At 39.3% G+C, this 17,595-nt stretch overlaps 1 pseudogene; it reads right to left on the bottom strand.

The window, feature by feature from the left end:
* Positions 1-1,385: 1,385 nt before the first annotated feature.
* On the bottom strand, positions 1,386-1,731 carry LOC143657873 (eukaryotic translation initiation factor 1 pseudogene; annotated as a pseudogene).
* Positions 1,732-17,595: the final 15,864 nt, after the last annotated feature.

The raw sequence follows: 17,595 nt of genomic DNA, 5'->3' as shown, positions 1-17,595 counted from the left end.
TTATCCATTCTACCAATCATTGCCTTCTTAAAAAAATTTTTATTGAGAAATCTTCACAGGCATATAGTCCATGCATGGTATATATTCAGTAGCTTACAATATCAGCACCAGGTTGTGTATTCATCACCATGATCCTTTTTGAAACATTTGCATAACTCAGGAAAAAGAACCAAAAAGGAAAAAGAAAAAAACTCATTCATTCCATACCCTTTACCGCCCGCATTGATCACTAGTATTTCAATCTACCCAATTTTTTACCCTTTATCCTCTCCCTATTATTTATTATTTATTTATTTAATCCTTATTTTTTTAAACTCATATGTCCATACCCTGGATAAAAGGAGCATCAGACACATGGTTTTCACAATCACATAGTCACATTGTAAAAGCTATATAGTTATACAATCGTCTTCAAGAATCAAGGCTACCAGAACAGGGCGGGCCGCGGTGGCTCAGCGGGCAAGAGTGCTTGCCTGCCGTGCCGGAGGACCCCGGTTCGATTCCCGGCCCCAGCCCATGTGAAAAAACAAACAAACAAACAAAATATAATAAAAAAAAACAAGAAAATGTTTAAAAATGTTTCCCTTTCTTCCTCCCTTCCTTCCTTCCATCCTTCCTTCCTTCTCTGTCTTTCCTTCCCTTCCTCCCTATCTATTTAAAAAAAAAAAAAAAAAAAAAAAAAAAAAGAATCAAGGCTACCAGAACAAAGCTCCACAGTTTCAAGTACTTCTCTCCAGCCACTCCCATACACCATAAGGTAGAAAAGGCATATCTATATAATGTATGAGAATAACCTCCAGGATAACCTCTTGACTCTGTTTGAAATCTCTCAACCACTGAAACTTTATTTTGTCTCATTTTGCTTGTCCTGCTTTTGGTCAAGAAGTCTTTCTCAGTCCAGTCACTGTCTTTTGTTTAGAGAGTTTAACCTGTTTACGTTTAAAGTCAGTACTGAGAATGTAGTACTGCGTTCTGTCATTTTGCTATCAGTTTTTTTAAGTAATGTCTTTTTTGTCCCTCAATTCTTCCATTACTGCCTAATTTTGTATTTATTTGATCTTTTAAACTGTCCCCTTTAGAATCTCTTCTCATTTCCCTTTGTCATATGTTTCAAAGGTACTCTTTGTGGTTAACATGGGGCTTCATTTTAATATCCTAAATCTATAACATTTTCTCTCTCCCTCTCTCTCATTTTTTTTTTTTTTTTTGGCATGCCTCTTTTCAGTTTATTGCATGAAGGAGTTACACTAGTCCAAGATAAAGCCAACCCCAAATGATTACATTATGTAAGCTGTAAGGTTTTTAAACTTGTGACAAGGGACAAAAGGGAAATTTTCTACTCATTGCAAGGAAATCTCACTTAAGCTTCAGTGAGCCACAAGCACTTAAAACCCATGAACCTTTAGGTGGTTGTCCTTAGCCAGTCCAGTCTCAGCAAGGAACTGGCATATGTTCTGGCATAGCTGGTCACCCTGTAGCTGAGTCACTTCCCCGTAGTGTGGATGCCTGATTACAGTACCATTGCAAGAAAATTTCTTCTTAAATGCCTTCACTAGTTTCTTTTTTATCATAACCATCAGCAATCCCCTGGACAATGGTAAGGGTTTTCTGCCATTTCTCTGTTGAATTCTTATATGGATGATAATCCTCAGTCCCAGAAGGAAGCAGGTCATCAACCTTACTTGATTAAGCAAAGGGGTGGAAGAAGTGGAGGTTCTGGATAGCAGACATGCAATATGATTCCTGTTCCTTGGTGGAAACAGCCTATAGCAGGCGGTGGCAGTGGCAGGAGAAAGGTCGGCAGAGGGGAGGAAGTGCCCGGGAGGGAGGAGGCATGAAGGGGAGGCTGCTGAGTTCTCGGTGGTGGCTCAGTGACTGGGGCTAATGTTCTCTTTGATTTGATACCAAATTAACTCAGAAGCATACACAAACTCTGTTCTTATGTCCCTCTGTCCCCCTACACTTACATTGTTTTTGTCACATATTTATAAATTATGAATCCCAAATCATCAATTTATCATTGATTTTTGTTCACTTGCATTTTAGAGTTTGTAAGAAGTAAAAAGTGGAATTAAAAACCAAAACTACTAGGGCGGGCCGCGGTGGCTCAGCGGGCAAAGTGCTTGCCTGCTATGCCGGAGGACCTCGGTTCGATTCCCGGCCCCAGCCCATGTAACAAAAACGGAGAAACAGAATACAATAAAACAAGAAAATGTTTAAAAAATGTTTCCCTTTCTTCCTTCCTTCCTTCCTTCTATCCTTCCTTCCTTCTCTCTGTCTTTCCTTTAAAAAAAAAAAAAAAAAAACCAAAACTACAATAGTCCTGGCATTTATATTATTCATAATGTAACCTTTGCCTTTATTTCTTTAAGTGGCTTTGATTTACTGTTGTGTGTGCCCTTTCCCTTCAACCTGAAGAACTGTCTTCCACATTTCTTATAGGCCAGTCTAGTGGTAATGAACACCCTCAGTTTTTGTTTTTCTGGGAATGTCTTCATCTCCTCCTCAAATTTTTTTTTTAAATTTTAAAATATTTTTATTGCTCCAGAACCAAAATAAAAATAAAAAATAAAACCCAAATCCTCCCATGCACCTGATCCCTCCATTATTGACTCTCGGTATTGGTATAGTCAGTTTATTACTGTTCATGAAAGAATACTAAACTATTATTGTTAACTATAGTCCACAGTTTTCAATAGCTATGTTTTTCCCATATACACCTCTATTTTATTTTACATTTATAATGGTTCATGCAAGAGCTTATTTAAATACTTCAAATAACCACTTTCTTTTTTTTTTTTTTACATTTCACGGACTTTAATCATGATTCCATCCATATATTTAATATTAAGTATTTAATATTAAGTATTTAATATTAAGTATTTAAGTACTTCAAACAACCACTTTCAATCAAAAAAAATTTTTTTTTTGCATTGGATTGGCTTTTTTTTTTTAATTATCACTATTGACTTTTTTTCTTTTTTGTGAAAAATGACATATATACAAAAACTGTAAATTTCAAAGCACATCACAACAATTGGTGATGGAATAGATTTCAGAGTTTGGTATGTATTACAATTCCACATTTTTAAGTTTTTACAACTAGCTGCACCCAGACACTGGGGATTAAGAAAAAATATCAATATAATGATTCAACACTCATGCTCATTTGTTAAACCCTACCTTCTCTGTATGACTCCACCATCACCACCTTTCTCCCACTCTTAAGGGGCACTTGGACTATGCCAGTTCTAACCTTTTCATGTTGGATGGGGCTGTCAACAATATGCATTTCTCCCTCAATTTTGAAAAGTATTTTTGCCAGGTACAGTATTCTTGATTGGCATTTTTTTTCCTCCCAGCACTAAGTATGCCACCCCACTGTCTTGATGCGATGGTTTCTGATGAGGAATTGGACCTTATTCTTACTGAGCTTCCCATATGCTTGATGTGTTGCTTCTCTTTTGCAGCTTTGAAGATTCCCTCTTTGTCTTTGGCATTTGTCAGTTTGATTTTAACATGTCTTGGTACATGCCTATTTGGGTTTATCTTGTTTGTTGTTTGTCAAAGTACTTGAATGTGTGTATTCATGTCTTTCATTAAATTTGGGACGTTTTCAGCCATTATTTATTTGAGTATTCTCTCTACCTCTTTCTTCTCCTTCTGGGACTTCTGTAATGTGTATTGTGGTGTGCTTGATGGTGTCCCACAGGTCTCTCAGGATCTTTCCACTTTCCTTCATTCTTTTTTTTTTTCTCTTTACTCCTTGGCCTGAATAATTTCAACTGTCTTCTCTTCAAGATTCACAGATTCTTTATTCTGTCAGTGCCAATCTGCCGTTGAACTCCTCTAGAAAATTTTTAATTTGCATTACTGAGGTCTTCAGCTCTGTTTCCTTTTTATGATTTCTATTTCTTTGTTGATATTCTATTTTTGTTCAATGCTCATTTTCCTGATTTCCTTGAATTCTTTCTCAATTTGCTTTCTTTTAGTCATTGAGTATAATTAGGACCATATTTTTAAAGTCTTTGTCTGATATGTCAAAGGTGTGGCCTTTCTGATTGGTGATTTCTATTTGCTTTATCCTGATCCTTTGTATGGGCCGTCAGTCCCTGTTTCTTTGTATGTATTGTTAACTTTATTGAAAGTGCATATATTGATATTTTTAATGTGTTATCTCTGGAATTTAACCACAGAGGTGTCTGTTCCTTAAGCTTGTATCCAACTAGTGTTATGACAGATTTCCTTGAATGGCAGGGGCTAACAAAAGCAAACCAATAAACCCTTTCCCTTCCATTGAAGATTAATCCATTCCAGTCCCTTGGAGCTTAGCATGCCTACCAATGTGCTTAAAGAACAAACCAAGGTGAACGTGTAGGGTCCTCTGTGGTCTTTTCTGAGCACGTGTCTCGATCTGAACATGTGTGTATGGCCCTAGGAATTCCCTCTGTGATTTCTAGACACTGTATCTCAAAGCTGGCAATCCATTACTCCAGGCAGCTAGCTATAAATCGACTCTTCTCCTACAGCATTCTAACTTTCCTGCAAGCCATCTCTATCTACAGAGTAAGTTCTGGCATGATGAGTCTATAGTGAGTGTCCTGATTCAGTTCTTCAGGCTGCCACCAGACAGACTGGCATAAATATACATGTACCCTAGGGCAAGGGATACCCTGCTTCTCCTGGACCTGGGACTAGGACCTGAACTAGGAGCTGGGAAGAGGGTTGGGGAAGGACAGACAAGGGTTCCTCAACCATTTTCAAATTGTCTTCTTCTTGATTTGGTACTCTCCCTGTTATCACAATGATTTAACTGTTTTCTGGAGCTCTGAGGAAGAAGGTTCTGCCAGTTTTTGCTTGTCATTTAAAGTTTCCATGGGAAACAAAAACATGGAGCGTATCATGCTGCCATATTGGAATATGCTTCTCTCATACCCATGCATTTAATAAAATAACTATGTACTTTATTATTTAGACCAGAAAATTGTATAATTACCCTGGAATAACAAGTACAAAACAAAACTGTCCCAGGCAAACTGGAGAATGTATCATACTATGAAATATGAGGACATATCCTTTTCTCAACTCTCTCACAGAACCATCTGTATTATTAAGGAATTATTTGGACAATATTTGATAGACCTTCTGTTTCAGATTGCAAAAAAATCCAGTGAAGGGAATGAGTAGTTCACACTATCTTTCCTTCAGGATTCCTTTTGGTGTGTGTGCATTAATTTGTGTGTGTGGATGGGGGCAGGGACATGTGGCATGTTCTTGGCACTGTGCTATGTTCTTTATGTGTATTACCTTACACAGTCACATATGTAACACACCCCTAGGAAGCAGGTACTATTATTATCCTATTTTACAGACATGGAAACTAAAGCTCACTGAGGTTAAGAAACATGTACTAGGTTATTCATCCTGCACAAAATTTATTATGCCCTTCCTTGGGCTAGGGTGTGGGTGAAGTGCTGAGAGCAGAGTGGTAATTGTGTCACATGGAAGGCCGACCATGATGGTGCTCACCACAAAGATGTAGAAGCAGAATTGAATCCAACTCAGTCTGACCCCACCACACCATTCTGCCTGTCAGCCCCAAATCACAAGTGTTGTGTGAATCTGTTAAGCTAGGTTGATTGAGTCTGCAGGGAGCAAAAAGTGATTGGAGAAGGGCTCATGGGGTGTACAGTTCTCAAGCTCTGCACCATGCTGGGAAGCTTCCATAGCTTTCGGTTAGTTTTGGGGTTAAGGAGCAAAAACCCTTAACTTGAGCTTTCAAATGTTTTATAGCTTGGCCCTTGACCACCCTCCAACCTCATCAAGAACCTCCCTGCCTCCAACCCAGTTTTGCACCAGGCTCCCACACCTCCTGGTTCCTTGAGCTCCTTGCACAGACAAGCTTAGGCAATCACTCTTTGCTTCTGCATTGGTTATTGTCCTCTTCGCCTACCCAGCCTCCTCTACTACCCAGCCTACGCATGTCCTAATGGCAGCCTTGCCTGACCATCCATTAGGTCAGATCTCCCCCACAGCCCCATGCACCTCTTCAGAGTAGCAGCTATAAAATTGCACCTTAATATTTGTTCATGTGATTAAGTAACGTCTTTCTCCTCAAACTAGACAGGGAGCTCCTTAAGGACAGAATACATTCCCCTCTTTTTTAACTCACTCTCTAATCTTTGTTTTAATTTTGTATATATATTTAGCAGTATATTTATAAATTTATTGCTGAATGAGTAAAGGAATGAGTTAATGGATGAAAATAACTAATTACTGAGTATGTAACAGGGCACCTAACTAATTCACCAAGTAACCATGTGTTTCTGTCTGCTAAAGCTGCTGAAAAGCAGTATACTAGAAATGGGATAGTTTTTCAGTGGGAATTTATAAGTTTACAAATTTACAGTTCTGAGGCTATGATAAAGTCCAAATTAAGGCATCAACAAGATGATATCTGGAATCTGAAGAAAGGCCACTGACATCTGGAACACCCTTGCCAGCTGGGAAGGCACGTGGCTGGCAGCTGCTGGTCCTTGATCCTGGTTTTTTTCTTTCAGCTTCTGCATCCTGTGGGTCTTTCTTTGTGCATCCTCTGGGTCTTCTCTGAATGTCTCTGGGGCATTTCTCTCTCTAAGTATCTGTGGACCCTCTCTTGGCTTCTCTGGGGCAAACTCAGGATTTCATCTCTTAGTTTAGCGTCTCCTGGGGCATTTTCTGCCTCCAAAATGCCTCTGTGCTTTCTCCAAAATGTCTCTCTTCTAAAGGACTCCAGTAAGCGCATTGACTCACCTTGAATGCGTGACGTCACATATCCGTGGGAACAACCTAATTAAAAGTCCCCCCTAATTAAAATTAAAAAGGCTTTTCTGGGGTACATAACAGATTCAAACCAGCACGCCATGTCTGGGTTTTGGTCATCATCCTCTCCCCAATGCGAAGTCCAGAGATTGTGAGATCAGTTGTCTAAGCCGGAGCTTATAAACCATTAATATGCATGTGGGTCACATGGGTATCTTTTTACAATGCAGCTTCCGGGGAGGGGCCTGAGATTCTTCATTTCTAACCAGCTTCTAGATAATGTTGAGGCCTCTGGTCCATGGAACACATGTTAAATAGCAAGGCTCAAAGCAGTCTAATGTTGGTGCGAGAGGATATTGACTTAAGTAGTTACATCATTCAGAATGTGACAGAAGTGGCAGAAAACCCAGTTCAAACTGGCTGACTTACAAAACAAAGGTGATTTATTTTGTCATGTAACTGAAGAGGCCTGTGCCAGGATAGAATTCAGGCACAATTTGACCAGGGCTCCATTTCTGTTTCTTTGTGATTCTCCAGTCATTGCCCTTTCCTGGGTGTATTTAACATTCTTGGGTTGACTTTTTTGATAGTAGCAAAATAACCTACAGCTTTTTCAGTTATCATGTCTCCATACTGTACCATCTAATAGAAAAGAGGTCATCTGTTCCCACAGCCTGAAGAAAAGTTCTGTGCTTAATACTGATTTGACCAGCTTAGGTCCTATGTGCGATGGGATAGAAAGGAATTTATAGTGTATTTGGCTGGAATGTCATTTGCTAGCTTCAGAAGACGTGACTCATGTTGTCCTATCTGGGCACCTGGTCCATAGGTTCACAAATAGCCCCATCACATGGCTTGAGTATTTGAAACTTCCATGAAATCACAAATATATAAACTGAGCCTTGCCTCTAAGAGTCTACCTAGAACACTGGTTCCCAGCTTGGGTATATTATAATTACCAGGGAAACTTTTTTAAAAACATTTTTTTTAAATTGTGAAATATAATATATATACAAAAAGCAGTAAATTTCCAAGTACATTTTAACAAGTAGTTATAGAACAGATTTCAAATTTGGTATGGGTTACAGTTCCATGATTTTTTTTTTCTTCTAGCTTCACCAAGACAGTGGAGACCAAAAGAAATATCAGTATAATGATTCAGTGGTCATATTCATTTGTTGCATTCTATCTTTTCTATTATACTCCTCCTTCACTCCTTTTTTACTTTTTTTTGTGAAAAATAACATATATACAAAAACACAATAAATTTCAAAGTGCATTGCAACAATTACTTGCAGAACAGATTTCAGAGTTTGGTATGGGTTACAATTCCACAATTTTAGGTTTTTATTCCTAGGCTGCTAAAACGTACTGGAGGGTAAAAGAAACATCAGTAAAATGATTCAGCATTCATACTCATTTTTTAACCTGACCTTCTCTTTTTCTTTTTAACCTGACTCCACCATCACCTTTGATCTTTCTTCTACCATTTAGGTGTACTTGGTCTATGCCCATTCTAACTTTTTCATGTTGGAAGGGGCTGTCGATAATATGGCATAGGGGGCTGGCCCCTCTGCATTTCAGGACTTATCTGGTCCAGGGACCCATGTGGAAGTTGTAGGCTTCTGGAAAGTTACCCTTGTGCAAGGAACCTTTGTAGAATCTCATATAATGACCTAAGTGTTCTTTAGGATTGGCAGGAATGGTTTGTTGGGGGTTGGCAAATTATGATAGGTAGCAACATCTAACTGAAACTTGCATAAGAGTGACCTCCAGAATTGCCTCTCAACTCTGCTGGAACTCTCTCAGCCACTGATACCTTATTTGTTATACTTCTTTTCTCCCTTTGGTCAAGATGGCATTGTTGATCCCATGGTACCAGGGCTATGCTCATCCCTGGGAGTTATCTTGCATGCCGCAAGGGAGAATTTCACCCCTGGATGTCATGTCTCATGTAGTGGGGAGGGCAATGGTTTAATTTGCAGAGTTGAGCTTAGAGAGCGCGAGGCCACATCTGAGCAACAAAAGAGGTCCTCTGGACTCTTAGGCATACCTATAGGCAGGTTAAGCTTCTCTGCTACATGCATAAGCTTCACAAGAGCAAGCCTCAAGATAAGGGCTTGGACTATTGATTTGGGTGTCTCAACACAGTATCCAGTGTTTCTCTGGTGGTAAAGTTTAATAATTTCATATTTTTTCTCCCACCCTTCAAGGGATTTTGCCAATACTTTTTGATTGTCTGCTCAATATACCCTGAATTACCAGGGAATCTGTAAAAATTATAGGTGTCTGGGTTCTGCTCCAGACTAAATGAATAAAAACTTATTGGGGTAGGGCCTAATAATCCAAGTTTTAAAAAGATTCCCAGGTGATTAGTGTGCAGCTAAAGTTAAGAATGACTTACCTAGATTAGTGCTTCTCAACAGAAAGTGAGGAGAAGGTGGAGGGCAAGGCTAGAGACTCTGCCCCCCAGGGGACATTTTGCCAAATTCAGAGACAAAGTTGCAATGACTAGGGGAGGTGGTGCTACTGGCATCTAATAAGGTGATGGCCAAAGATGCTGCTAAACCTCCAACAATGCACAGACCAGCCCCCACAACAAAGACTTACTGGCCCAACAGGCCAATAGTGCCAAGGTTGAGAACCACTGACTTAGAGGGAAAAGAAGGTAGGACTTATGATTTATTTGCATTCCATTTTGGCACACTGGTAGGGGAACATATAGTATAGGATAGTGGTATTCAAGCTTTATTGTACTTGGGATCAACAAGGGTGTCTGTTGAAAATGAACATTTCTGGTTCATATACCCTGAAATACCAATTCATCTCATCTGGGTTGGGCCCAGTCATCTGAATGTTTAAATTAAATCTGATACAAGTGTGCTTCAGACCACACTTCGAGAAATACAGCTACAGAAAATACCAACTTGCATTTAGCCTTGTGCTTTCAGATATGAACCCAGGCTGAGCTCAAAAATAACTCATAAAGGCCAACATCTTAAGCCAGGAATGCAAGGCTCCTGGTGGAATTTCAGACATCAGCAGTGGGTGGAGAGATATTTTGGGCTGCCAAGGCCCTGGCAGCTCCTCTCATTGCTCCTGGTTGGGTTTGGGCTTATAAAGCCAAATGAAAACCCCAGCTACAGCTAGTTCACGATCTTGTCTGAAGACAGTTACTGCTTCCAAGTCACTGAGGGAGCTCTAGGGGTTTTATTGACATTCGTTTTTATAGCTCTGAGGAAGTTATTTTGATCCTTTCTGTCAGTAATGTGAGATAAGTAGGGAGGAAAATGAGATCCTTCGGGAATGCATAGTTTAGCTGAATCTTTTAACATAACTGTGAACTGTGATGAGCCTGGTGGAACTTCTGAGCCTCTTAGAAGCTTTGTGACCAGGATGTTTGTCTTCTCTCTGCATTGCCTGAGTAGGAAATCCAGGTACTACAGCCTGGCTGCCTGGGAGATTCAGGAAAGGGATTGCGGGTTCACACACTTTAGCCATCTGTTCTACCTCCCAGGGAGAGGCTCTGGGCTTCTATTAGGGAGACAGTGTTCCAAATAGACCCACTGAGACCCATGTTGCAGCAGCTTCCATATGGAGAGCGGCCTAAGTGCTTCTGTCCTTCCATGCTTGTATTGTTTTGGCAGAGTTTATCCTAAAAATAGCATAGCAAGTCTGCATGGGTGCCTTCTGTTTCAAATTTTTGCAGGGTTGTACAGTTTGTCTGGTCTTTCCACACTTACTGTCATGGAAGAGGCAACATTTTGTAGGAGAAAATACTGGGCTTTGGAGACAGAAGACAGAGTTTAAGTTCTGGCTCTGCATCTCCCCAGCTGTGTTGATTTGGGTTAGTCACTTAACCCTTGTGAGGCTCCATTTTACAAAGTTGCCTATATAATGGGCATTTTTTAAGACCAATATCATGGAATCAGTTTTTGGTTCAAATGAGATAAAGTACTTAGCCACTGAAATGTGAAGATATCATGTTATGTGAAATAAGCCAGACACAAAAAGATAAATATTGTATGATCTCACTCATATGAAATACCTAGGAGAAGCAAATTTCATAGTGACAGAAAGTAGTTTGGGGCTACTGAGGGCTGCGAGGGCATGGAGTGGGAAGAGGGAGTTATTGCTTAATGGTCAAAGAGTTTTTGCTTGAGGTAGTAAAAAAGTAGGAGTAACAGATATCTGTGAGGATAACAAAATATCATGAATGTATTTCATAATACTACTGATCTGCAGACTTGAAGGTGGTTAAAATTTGAGTTTATATATTTGTTACAATAAACACTTAAAAAATATGTTTCAAGCACATTAATGTTTATAACAGTATTACTTACAATTGTCAAGATATGGAAACAGCCCAAATGTCCATCAACAGGTGAGTGGCTAAACAAGCTGTGGTATATATACCACAGCTTGTTTAGCCACTCGCCTGTTGTATATATATATACATACAATATATACACATACAATGGAATATTACACAGGTGTAAAACAGAATAAGGTCATGAAGCATGTAACAACATGGATGGACCTTGAGGACATTATGCTGAGTGATATTTGCCAGAAACAAAAGGGCAAATAAATACTGTATGGTCTCACTGATAGGAACTAACATTAATGAAAGAACTGGGAGAATTTCAATTAAGAACATCAGGAGATATACATAGGGTAGATATTGGGTAATTGGAGCTGAAAGGATACAGATTGTGCAATAGGACTGATTGTAAAAATTCAGAAATAGATAGCACAATACTACCTAATTGTAGCACAATAATGTTAGTACACAGAATGAAGCTGAATGTGAGAATGATAGAGGGAGGAGGCCTGGGGGCACAAATGAAACCGGAAGAAAAGATAGATAAGAAAGACTGAGATGGTATACTCTAGGAATGTGTGATTAAATGTACAAATTAAAAAATGTTTTTGCATGAGGACGAACAAAGTAATATCAATATTGCAGGGTGTTGAAAATAGATGGTAATTCATATTTTAAAACTTTAACTTATGTGTGAGACTAAAGCAAAAAAATGTTTAGTTGGTATAAAATTTATATTTGGACTAGTGCATTTCCTAATATAACTTATGTGGACAGCTTAATTGAACACCATAAGTACATGGAACCTTGAATAGAGCATGAGATTTTGTAGGTTTGTCCAGAGTGATGCCCTGATAAGTCCCAGAGTGATTTGAACAGTGAATAAAAATGGTATTTGCTAAGTTTCCTTCAGGGAATGGCGAGAAAGGGGGAAAATTCAACTTCCCATTTGGAGAATTCCTGATATTCTCACAAGCGGTGGGGACAACCAGATCAATAGGCCAAGCCCTCAATCTTGGGGTTTGTTCATATGAAAATTATCCTCGCAAAGGATAGACTAAGCCCACTTAAAATTAGGCCTAAGAGTCACCCCCAGAGAACCTCTTTTGTTGCTCAGATATGGACTATCTCTCTTTCAGCCAACATGGCAAGCAAACGCACTGCCCTCACCCTCTGTACATGTGACCTGAATCCCAGGGATGTAAACCTCCCTGGCAACATGGGACAGAAATCCTAGAATGAGCTGGGACTCAGCATCAAGGGATTAAGAAAACCATCTCAACTGAAAGGGGGATAAAGAAATGAGACAAAATAAAGTGTCAATGGCTGAGAGATTTCAAACAAAATTGAGAGGTTACCCTGGAGGTTATTCTTACACATTATAGAGATATCCCTTTTTTAGTTTAAGGTGTATTTGAGAGGCTAGAGGGAAGTGCCTGAAACTGTAGAGCTGTGTTCCAGTAACCATGTTTCTTAAAGATGATTGTATAATGATATAGCTTACATAACATGACTGTATGATGGTGAAAACCTTGTGTCTGATGCTCCTTTTATCTACAGTATGGGCAGACAAGTAAAACATGGATTAAAAATAAATAAATAATTGGGGGAACAAATGTTAAAATTAAAAAATATATGTAAATTGGGTAGATGGAAATACTAGTGGTCAATGAGAGGAGGTGTAATGGGTGTAGTATGTATGAGTTTTTTCTCTTTTCTCTTTATTTCTTTTTCTGGAGAGATACAAATGCTCTAAAAAATGATCATGGTGATGAATATACAACTATGCGGTGATATTGCAAGCCATTGATTGTACACCATATATGGAATGTTTGTATGCTAAGAATGTATGTGCTTGTACATTGTTTTATCAATAAAAATTTTTTAAAAAATACATGGTTCAGCTCTTTTGTAAGTAAAGAACCATTTGTCTTCCCTATTCTGAGCAGGCTGTGGCCCTCTTGATGGTGATTATGGCTTAGGTAGCTCTGTCTTGCCCACCCCATTCCTGTACATACCAGGCACTGTGTGGTGCAAAGTTAAGATCATTATTTCTTTTTGTAATTACTTGATCATTGCCTTTCTTCCCTGCTAGGCTGTAAGCTCCACAAGGGTAGTGATGGTATCTACTTTTCCATACCTGTGTGCCTCCAATCTTCTTATTTGTTGAATAGGTGAGCAAATGAATGAATGAAATATGAATTCAAGTCAACAAAGGTTTCTGTACACCAGGATTTTGTAGTCAGGAATTATTTGTTTGCAGGAAATAGAAACGCAACCAAAGTAATGCGAATTGAAAGGAATAACCCAAAGTTGGAAAAACAACCAGGTCTCAAGAAAGATGAGGCAAAGAACTGAAAGATCAGCAAGTTTTCATCAGCAAACTCACTTGCCCAGGCTCTCTCCCTCTCATCTCACTTCCTCCCTGCAGTTAAAATGTAGGCTCCTCTTCAGCTATGTACTGGCTCTTTTTGCTTTGATCATGCCTGAGACCAGCCCACCCTAGTCTCTCATGGTACGCACCAACTCTTATTAACCAGTTGCTAAATCCCAAACCCAAATCTCCAAGAAAGAAATTATGACTATCTTAGCTTCGGAGAAGCATCTGCTTCAGGTGCATAGGTTCAGTGGTGGCGTCAAAGGTCGAGTGAGGAAGGTTATCCCACCTGCTGAACATTCTGTATAGGCAAGAGAAGCAGAGGCTTAGAGGGAGTGTATGCATGGGTTCTCTCAGAAGTAGTGACAGAGGCTAGGAGGTAATTATTAGTAGAGGCCTGTGTAGGACAGAGACACTGTACTGCGGGCTGGGGTGACATACCTTCATCCCAGAAATATCCACTGGATGCCTACTATGGGCCAGGCACTGTTCCAGGTGCTGGTGATACCATAGTGACAGCAATGACAGTCAAGGACCCTGCCCTCATGGAACCCTCATTCTACGTTACAGCAAACAAGTACCTGAGTAAGAAAACTTCAGATGGTGTTAGTATATGGAGAAATCAATTAAATTGCCAATAGGGTGATGGGATTTGGGGGAGAAAGGTTAATTCTGATTGCCATCTGTTCTCATTTGTTAGCTGCCATAATGTGATATACCAGAAATGGAATGATTTTTAAAAAGGGGAATCTAGTAAGTTGCTAGTTTATAGTTCTAAGGCCATGAAGATGTCCTAATTAAGGAAGTCTATAAAAATGTCCAAATTAAGGCACCAACAAGAAGTTACCTTCACTAAAGAAAGGCTGATGAAGTTCAAGGTCCCTCTCTCAACTGGAAAGGCACAAGGCAAACATGGTGATATCTGCTAGCTTTCTCTTCAGGCCTCATGAAGCTCTCACAGGGGTGTTTTCTTTTTCATTTCCAAAGGTCTCTGGCTTTGTGAATTCTCGTTGGTCTCATGGTTCTTTAAAGAGACTCTCTCCAAAATATTTCCTCTTTTAAAGGATTCTAGTAAACTAATCAAGACCCACCTGGAATGAGTAGAGTAACATCTCCGTTTAATCAAATGTTAATACCCACAATTGGGCGCATCACATCTCCATGGAGATAATCGAATCAAAAGATTCCAACCTGTTTTTGAATAGGGATTAAGAGAAAGGGTTGGTCCCACAGGACTGGGTCAGGATTAAAACATGGCTTTTCTAGGGTACATAATCCTTCCAAATCAGCACACCATCTAAATGGTTTGTGGAATATCCGGTCCATCATATTAACACAAGCATGCTAAAAATAGTGTCATTATCTTGTTACTCTATTTACAAAGAAGCAGGTGAAAGTAAAGTCTGGAATGTTCCTTCTAAGTGTCCTTAAATTCGTCTTGACATGGGATGCATTTGGGGAGAGCATCCAGTTTGGGCCTGGAGTCACTCTCATGCAGGCACACCCATGCCCTGGAGTCACCCTCTCTATTCTATCTTGGAACCTCTTAGTGCAGCTCTAGGTGCCTCAGGACACACCAGTTTCCAAGAAGTACTGTTCTCTGCTTGATTTGGGAGCTCATCTGACACAGGCTTCGGGGAGAGTGGAGTGAACTTGGTGGAAGAGGGGGTGTTTGTTCACCTCAACTTCAAGTCTCCTGGCCTTTCCCCTGCAGTCTCCCATCCGGGCTGCAGCAAAGAGCAGGACTGTTTTCTAGCTATCTTCTTAAAAAAATAACCATGCCTAATCCTTACTAGATGCTTATCACAACCCAGGCAATGTTTCAAATGTTCTACATGCATTAACTAATTTAATTTCTGCAATTATCCTATGAGGTAATATTATCCCCATTTCATGGATGAGGAAATCAAGGCACTGAAAGCTTACATAACCTGTTTAAAGTCATGTTGTAAGACTAGACTTCAATTCTAGGTATTCCAGCTTCAAGCTCCATGGTTTTCATCAGTAATGCTTCAATCTGACTGACTCAGACTCCTGCCTCTGATACACAGGAGTTGTGTATATAGTAGACAAAAGTATAGCATTACAAGTATAAGATTCATAAGATTCAATACTTTCAAAGTATTGAATGAATAAATGAAGCATACTATTTCCATTGAAATAAGCTTGATATGCATATCTAGTATCTTTCAAACATAGAAAAGGAGAATATGGAAGGAAAGTGACAAACCCTGGATTTCAGGTCAAATGCAGAATTATTATTATTATTTTTTCAACTGTTCCATTAAACCGTTAGAGTCTGACAGCCACTGAGGGAGAAAGTGTTGTATTATACTTGCCTTCAATTAGAGACAAGAATGGTTCCAGAGATTGCCCCATGAATGTATAACGTGAGAGCATTAAGATACTTACATAAGAATGCAACTCCAACTGTAAAATTTCAGTGAGTAGGTGGGGTGGTATTTGGAGCAGCACAGCTTTTAGTGGCTTCAAACTTTACCACAGTCCTTAAATGTAGTCGCGCGTATCTGCTGAGGCCAAACTTGGTTTGACTACAGGCAATTGGAGAGCTGGCAATTCTCTTTAAAAATAATATAACTAACAACAATTAAGAGGAAGTGTGACAGTGTTAATATTTTCATTTTTAACACCTACATTGGAAAAATATACTTAAGATTATTTTTAAACTCTTTTTTTATAATGTTAAAGGAATATTTTAGGAAATATCCCAAAAAGAAGAGAAACATTTAGTTGAAGTTCAGTGATTCTTCTAGTTGTGCTTTATTAAATTTTTTTTTTATTTAGAGCACTTGTAGGTTTGCAGAAAAATCATGCAGCAAGTACAGAGTCCCTATAAGCCTCTATATACCCCCTCTCACATGCACAGTTTTCCCTATTATTACCATTTTGCATTAGTGTGGTACCTTTGTTACAATTGAGTGTGCTGCTGCTTATTTTAGAAACAAGCAAGAAAGAATATGAGCATGTTAATATGTATTTCTGTATAAATAAATTCTGGAAATGAATCCAAGTGATTGCAGGGAGGGAGCACTGGGTGGAATGGACACAGAGTTGGGAATGAGATGGTTCACTGAATACATTTATAGAGGAGATGTATATTCACTATTCAAAAGTTAAATCTGAAAACATTGGCCTTCACTTTGGCTACACTCATAGGAGAACTGGGACCTTCCAGAGACCTTCTGACACTTTTAAAAATGCTAATCTACTTGCTCATTAGCTATGGTGATCCTTTTTATCCCCTATAGTTCTTTTTTTTTTTTAAAAAAAAAAAGGTGGATATAATTCACATGCCACAAAGCTAACACTTTAAAGTGTAAAATTCAGTATATTTACAGAGTTTTGCAGTTGATACTGATCAAAGCGTGGGTACTTTGCCCAACATGCACAATAACCAACCATGTAACACCGGGGTTTTCAAAGGGAGAAAGAAAGTGCTAAGCAAGGAGAACAGGAGGCTTATGGGCCTCTGATATGGCTCCCTGAACTGCAGTAACTCTGAGAATTTTACAGTATTCAGACAGGCAAGCTTAAGATAATAAGTATAATGTCTTAAGATGACCAAGTTAGGGCGGGCCGCGGTGGCTCAGTGGCAGAGTTCTCACCTACCATGCCGGAGACCGGGGTTCGACTCCTAGCGTGCACAGATTATCACAGAATGTATGTCAGAAAATGGCAGCCTTAACATGATGGGCAAGATTTTTAGTATTATAATGAGATATAGATCACCTCTAAGTTACGGTTTAAACTACTCCGCATGCCAGGCTGGCCAGTTCTGGTTAAAACTACCTTCACCTAGGACCTGGGGTGGGTTAGTTCTGAGTTGACTCAAGTTCCTTCATTAATAAACATTAAGGGGCTGTCTGTGTGATCACAAGAATTCAAAGTTGTAAAATAAGGGGGTATAAGCAGGGCCAGTCATGAGTTAGCATAAGGCTTTACTGTTACAAGGTAAAAATCATACAGTTACACAATAAAGCATTATCATCCAAGTTCAAGGTATCTGGGTTACAATTGTTTCAGGTACTTTGGCTGTTCTATAATATACCGGAAAGTAAGAAAGCCTCTATAT

The sequence above is a fragment of the Tamandua tetradactyla genome, chromosome 15 (genome assembly GCF_023851605.1).
Source record: "Tamandua tetradactyla isolate mTamTet1 chromosome 15, mTamTet1.pri, whole genome shotgun sequence".
NCBI classification, from domain to species: Eukaryota; Metazoa; Chordata; class Mammalia; order Pilosa; family Myrmecophagidae; genus Tamandua; species Tamandua tetradactyla.
The sequence above is the reverse complement of the archived record's forward strand: the minus strand, read 5'-3'. Positions and strand labels throughout refer to the sequence as shown.